Raw genomic sequence first — 6,864 nt, forward strand, 5'->3', positions numbered from 1 at the left:
CGAAAATATGAACGAAAGCAACATTTTACCGGGAAGAGAAGGAATTGGCATTTTACCAACTGGAACCGAAAACAAGAATGAAACCGATAACTTTACCAATTGGTGCAGAGCTGGAAGTGATATTTTATCAATTGGTATCCTTGTGCAGGAATTGAAACTGGCATTTTATCAATTGGTAGTCTAGTTCTGGAGTTAGAACTGATATTTCACCTTTTTCGAACACCCAAAAGCTAGAATAAAACTGAAAATGCAGGGTTGGGAATGGTGTTTTACGTCCGTAGCTTATTTCAAAAATTGGAAATAATGTTTATTGGAATTATACGTTAAACATGAATGAAATTTGATATTTTGATGATAATTTTGCATAAGGTATTAATCAGAATGAAACCTATGAATGAAACTAACGTTTTAATACTGTAGTAGTACAGCAAGGAAGTACTGTATAATTGTTGTTTTATCAGCTGGTTACCTAGTGTAGAAGGTTAAGACTGATGTTTTATCTATTAGAACCAAAAGCATGAATGATATTTTATCAATGAAACTGTATAAAAAAACCAATTACATTTTTGCATTAATCTTCATTTCATAAGTTAAAAAATTTTTCGTTTTTTTATTTGATTTGAAGCTTAGTAAAACAATGAGACGAAATTTTAACTGAAACCAAAAACTGAATATTCAGTTGATACTTCGTTAATAATATAATACAGAATATGAGTGGATATTTATGTATGTAATGTGTTATAAATTAGCTGTTTTATGTACAGGAAATTGAACTTGTTCTACCTAGCAATTGTTAGTTTTGATGTATGAATGGGCCAATTTCATTATCAATTGGTAGTCTAGTACTGGACTGAAGTGCTATTTTACTAACTGCTAGTCTGGTGCAGGAGTAAAGACGTATTTAGCTAATTGAAGCTTAATGCAGGAGAAAAGACATTTCTAGATAATTGTAACCTAGCCAGAGAATGAAAGACATGTTTACTCAATTGTTTGCCTAATACAAAAATACGGTTGGTAGCACCTGTGTTATAGTAAAGCTCTCAGTTCATCCAGGCAGTCAAGATAGAATTTTTGGCCAATCGGAAACAGTTTTATTATATAAAAAAAAAAGGAAAAAACTAGAAATCAACCTTGGTATGACATCATCGAGTCGCGAAGCGTTAGCGTGTACGAGTTACACAACTCGACACCAATTTTCTGCCTACGCCCACATAGAGGACTTTTACGGTCAGTGTTTTAACGATCATCTCCACGTTGCTTTCTCTAATATCAAAACCTTCCGTAGAATGACCGCGATGGGACAGATCGATGCACGCCAGTCCTACTTTCGTCATTTCAGAAACTAGTTCAGCAGACACAGTTACAATTTCACCCAAACCAGTAATTAAAAAGAAAAAACAAACCCACGCACATACACACACTCGCAGACTGATTTTGTTTTCCACCATTTAAAAATACTGGAGAGAAGTTGATGTTCAATTTTGAACACGCTCCCATTGGGTCTGGTGCAGCTGGAAGGTGAAGATAAGCTTGTTGAGATGAAAGGAAATGTTTTACTGCCTAACTAAATCGATTAGGCCTATAAAAGTTTTGCTTGTAATTACGTATTTGAAGCAGAAATTTAGTTTTAAAAATATATATATGCTTGTACTAGTTTTCAAATCTATCGATAATACATTCCCCCCGACAATAGGGGATGTGGGCGTTGATAACCAGAACAAAAGCAAGATCGTTAACCTCTTCAATCAAAAAACATCCCACTTATATTAATTATAGAATAAACAAGCCATCAGATTTGCCCATTCAGAAAAGTTCGACTGTAAAAATAGCATTGTTACGCCACAGATCTTAACCTTTGATAGCAACTTTATAAATCGAGAAGTTAAAATATTATCAATTCATTCTTATCGTCATTTTAATCTCTACCGATGCTTAATTTTTATTTTTTAACGTTCTAATTTTTGTTATGTAAAACATATTACGATATACTTTGATAGGATAATCTGCGACGTCATTCGCGTGTATTTTTTCTTAAAAATTTGCTTCCTCATTGTGAGTTACGTGCACATAATCACCATTTTTCAAAGTCTAATAAGTAGAGAGAAATTTTTAAACCAGGTGCGCTGTGTTGGTTTGCCTCAGGTGTGGTTTAAAGATCTCCCAAAATTTGGCCCCTCGCCCGAGTACAGGGCAAACAGCGCCTTGGTAGAAGAAAGTGGCACAAGTAGGCTGTGCACTTCGTGTGTATGGTATGTGACAGTTCGTGACGCGTGACACTTTTCGGACTTTTCGCAAGGTGGAAGTAGACCGGTATGACTATTGGTAGTTTTAACTCTTTATAGAGCTTTTATTTGTTCACTTCGCATGGTTATTGTAAAAAGCTATTATATACTTCTGGGAGAGATGATTTTTCTGTCATTTCTTTTAACGTCACGTTATATCTTGATCCGTCACGAAATCTTATAACGAACAGATCACCACGTTAAGCAATCGATGAACGTATAATATTTCGTCCTTACATATTTGCTAGACTCACCTATAAGCATACGATTATAGTAGTACGGAAAAAACGATACAGTATTACAAAATTAATTTCGTTATATAAAGTTTTATTCGGTATACTTGATATGTAACTTTTTAAAATTTATTTAATAAATGTTAATAACAACTTATAAATATGTTTATTAAGAAAAGAAAACGAGGTTTTATCACATGAATAGCGAACATTGATTTTTGTTTTCGTATCTTCCTAATTTTATTATTAATTTTTTTGCGATTATTCTTGAGAAAATCAAGGTGGGTATCCTTTACACCGTCTAGCCGACTAGACGATCGAATGTCTCGTCTAAGAAACCTTTCTACGCACAGAAGTATTTGTTATTATTCTAAATATTAATCAAACATACCAAGCATAATATTAAAAAATGCTATAAATTTTTACCTTTATACTTGTCTATCTAAAGAATTTTCCTGGTATTTCATTTCAGGAGAAAATAGCTGGAAAAATATACAAAGTAATAAAATTTATATTAATCGCATAGGATTTATTAAAAATAAAAAATGCTAATGTAAAGTTTAAACATAGTAATAAGATTTCATCACTTCACTTGACATGCTTAAGATTCTAATAAATGTAAAACACCTTTAAGCTAAGCTGCAGGAAGTAAATTAGATTAAATAAAACTGCAGAGAATTATATTTGAAGAATTTTAATTGTATTATTCAAACGGAATTAATAAAAATCAACTTAAACAATTGAAATTTTTACTTTGTTAATGAATAAAATCATCTGTGAAACAAGAATTGTTATGAAAAGATTCAATGCCTTCCAGTACTTAACAAGCTTGTTTATAGAACCTATTGAAAATCAAATCTGCTCCTAGCCAACGAAAGATATAAAAATAATTAAATTCAGTCTGTATGAGTCATACACGATATTGTGTTATGTTATGGGAGATTTTTAAAAGATTAAAACCACATAAAGACCCAAGGACTGTAGCCGGTGCTGTATGTTAAAATAATGCAAATGAATTTAATCTGAATAATGTAGAGAATGTTGCATTTAATATGGAAACTTGTTTGTAAGACTCATGCCACTTAAATTAAAGAGATGACACAACTAGATAATATGGGCCATACACAAATTACATTTGTTACTCTTACAAATTTATTATAGTTAGACCTCTATACTAACCTATGCAAATTGCAATTAAATATTTGTCAAAAGACATTATTATTAATTTTTATATAAAATTGTTTTTCTCTCATGCTTTATGAATGTTAAATTTCAGTAGCCTAAATTTTAATTTAATTTAAATTTTGTTTTGCTTATCTAGACCTATTTTTATGATATAAAATATATGGATTCATTTAAGTGTTCATTAGCCCAGTTTTTAAATCTCTTAATAATTGCTATGAGAAGAAGCTTTATGACTGAACTGAATTCTTGTAATAAAGCTTGAATTAAAAAAAAGTGAAATTTAACCTCTCAGTTAAAGAATGTAAACAAATGTGTCACATCAAAAAGAAAAAGAGAAAAAAAAATGTAAACAGTTAATAAATACTGTAAATATAAAGAAATGAGTTTGTCTACATTAATACAGTAGCAATTAATAAATGAAAGAAACCTTTTAAAAATTTGATACAGAATTCTATTTATTTTTTATAAAAGACTAAAACTAAACCAGTAACTAGCAATACATTATAAAGCAATAATTATAGTATTTAACAAGGTACATTGATAGAAAACTATCTAGCTGTTAATTGTTGTTAATTTCAACAACTTTAGTTACATCATCATAATCTTTAATGTATATTTTCATAATATATTTTATCAACTTTTGAATCTCTTCAATCTTATATTTAAAACTTTTCCTAATCTGTCTTCTCTTAATAATCATCATTACTATAAAGTCTGATATAATCCTAGAGGCCCTAATGAAAAATAAATTAAGCAAATTAATGTATTCGAATAATTAAGAGGCCCATTTCTGAAATATATTCAAAGAGACAGGAACCTTTTTTTCTCCCGTACAGTTGTATTGTTATTAAATGTATATTTTCCATCACAAAAAGCTCTATAAAAAAGCTTTATATAGCAAAAGAAAAGAATAGATTTTGGAGAGCAAGAATAAAACAAAACGAGTGAAGACCAAAAGAAATATTGTAAGTGCAAAAAATTTTCTTTGCTTATCCAGAAGTAACCTGTCAAGTTGTATTAAGAGAAAGGTATTGTTAAAAGTGTTTGTGTGGTTTGACTATTGTTTTCACAAAGGTTCCTTTTTTCTCAGTGACTTCTTGCAGTGATCTATTTTTGCAAGAAGATAAAAGAGAGTCAACCATTCTTAAATATTTTATTAAAAAAAAGAAATTCAACAAGCAAATTTAGTTAAAAAGAAAAAATATCAGGTGCATTACCCATTAGAAATCATTTCCACTATTAATTGAGATCAAAATAATTAAAAAGTAATTAAATAATTTCACTTGTTTCAACATAATTTAACAACTATAATTATTAATTAACAGTTATTGTTTCTCTTAATATCTGTAACCTGTAGATAAAATTACAGCTTTATTAGTACAAATTTGAAAACAACTGAAGCATAAACATAATGATGGAAAACTGTTTGTTTAGAAGAGATTCCAGTAGGGATAAATGGCTTGATGATTTGGATGATGAACCCAAAGGTTAATAATAATAATAAATTCTGAAAATGCAAGTAAACTTTATTATACTTGTATATAAAATTTTATATCTGTTTAAAAGCCCACGCATGTAAAATTATAGAAACAAATCTCATACAAAGTATAATAAACAATAAAATATAACAAACACATGTATGTAGTTACATTTGATAAAAATGTAATTTCTGTGGGAAGATTTACCTTTGAAGTCAGAAAGTGATAATTAACTCAGATTTTATCAGTAAATGCGGAAGTCTGTCATATTGTACTATCTTGTATCTGGTAGAGGAGACTTCTAGATTAAGAATCTGATAAACTCTCAACAGGATACAGGTTAAACATATAATATTCCCCTAATTGAATATTTAAATAGGATGTTAAAATAGTTGACACATTAAAAAAAAGTAATAAAGTGTGATAAATGTTAGCAAGTGAGACTAAAAGGCAATGATAAGTATAATTATAGAGTAAAAAATATCAAATGATGATTCTATTTTTAAATCCAAAGAAAGAGTGATTTAAAATTGATGATGGAGAATTTTCACATATAATTTACTCATTCAAATATGATAAATTATAGGATTAATTCCACTTTAAATATTTAAAAAATGAAACAGAAATGTTAGCATATAATATTAAAGATGAATTTAAGTTATATTTTGTCAAATTTCAGAATTAAACAGGGTAAAAAAAGTTTTAACATCTTAAAAATTTTGACTTTACAGACAGAAGAATAAGAAGCTAAAGAAAATAACAGTGAGTATTTGTAATTACAGCAAAAAAGTAATAATAATAATAATCATTGCCTGTAAACTTTCAACACATATTTTGTAATTTTGTATTCAATAAAGCTGTATTATTTGGTAAAGAAAACATATTGAGAGTTCTTATTAAAATTACATAACATTGTTTTGCCAATATGATCTTGTCAACATCACTTAAAAGCATCACATCAGCATCCCTATAGAGCATCATCATCATGTCAGCATCATTTATATCAATTTTGCTTTTAAAATTTTATTATTTTTCCTGGCATATAATTAAATTTATAATTATATATATTGAAAACAAAGTTTTACTTACCATTAATAATAATAATAATAGTAATAATAATAATAATAATAAATTTGTTGCACAATGTATGTATTTTTTTTTCTTCACCTGAAAAACTTCTAAGTTACATAAATTAATAATAATTATAATAATAATAAAATTAAGAAAAAAAAGAGAAAAAACCCTGGCACTAATTCGCGAAAGTTGAATATTATTATTCTTTGACCTCATTATGTCGATCTTATGTAATAAAATAAAACATTTTGATTGGAATTATTAATAAAGGAAAAGTACTGTAGTTACCGTGGGAAATATTTAAGTATTACGTCACCGCAGCGTTCGCTGGTGTTTAATGTTTGTTAAATCAGTTTTTACAAGAGAACGTAGAAATTTCCGAGTTTTCGATGCGCCCAATGGTAACTTATCTCCTACTCCGACGCCGTTTAAAAAACAAAGTCGAACTTTTTAAAAAGTATTTCGAAGGAGGAAAAAAAATCAATCGAGTCGATTCAGAGAGCGAAGACCCTTGATTACGTTCCCGCCAAAACTGGATTCCCCACGAATATCACGTGACCTCGTCTGCATTCCAGACGTAGTAAAATACTATAGAGAATTTCAACGTGGGTG

The 6,864-nt window shown here is 29.1% G+C and overlaps 2 long non-coding RNA genes across 2 annotated transcripts; one reads left to right on the forward strand and one right to left on the reverse strand.

The window, feature by feature from the left end:
• Window positions 1-725: 725 nt before the first annotated feature.
• LOC136969454 (uncharacterized) lies at window positions 726-3,262 on the reverse strand. Its single transcript, XR_010879828.1, has 3 exons — window positions 3,143-3,262; window positions 2,942-2,997; window positions 726-2,858 (listed from the first exon to the last, which is right to left on the reverse strand). It is a non-coding gene; the product is annotated as an uncharacterized lncRNA (long non-coding RNA).
• Window positions 3,263-3,622: 360 nt separating this feature from the next.
• Window positions 3,623-5,264, forward strand: LOC136969456 (uncharacterized). Its single transcript, XR_010879829.1, has 3 exons — window positions 3,623-4,728; window positions 4,791-4,965; window positions 5,058-5,264. It is a non-coding gene; the product is annotated as an uncharacterized lncRNA (long non-coding RNA).
• The last annotated feature ends 1,600 nt before the right edge of the window (window positions 5,265-6,864 follow it).

Source organism: Centruroides vittatus, unplaced genomic scaffold (assembly GCF_030686945.1).
Source record: "Centruroides vittatus isolate TY-2023 unplaced genomic scaffold, ASM3068694v2 contig_1788, whole genome shotgun sequence".
NCBI lineage: Eukaryota > Metazoa > Arthropoda > Arachnida > Scorpiones > Buthidae > Centruroides > Centruroides vittatus.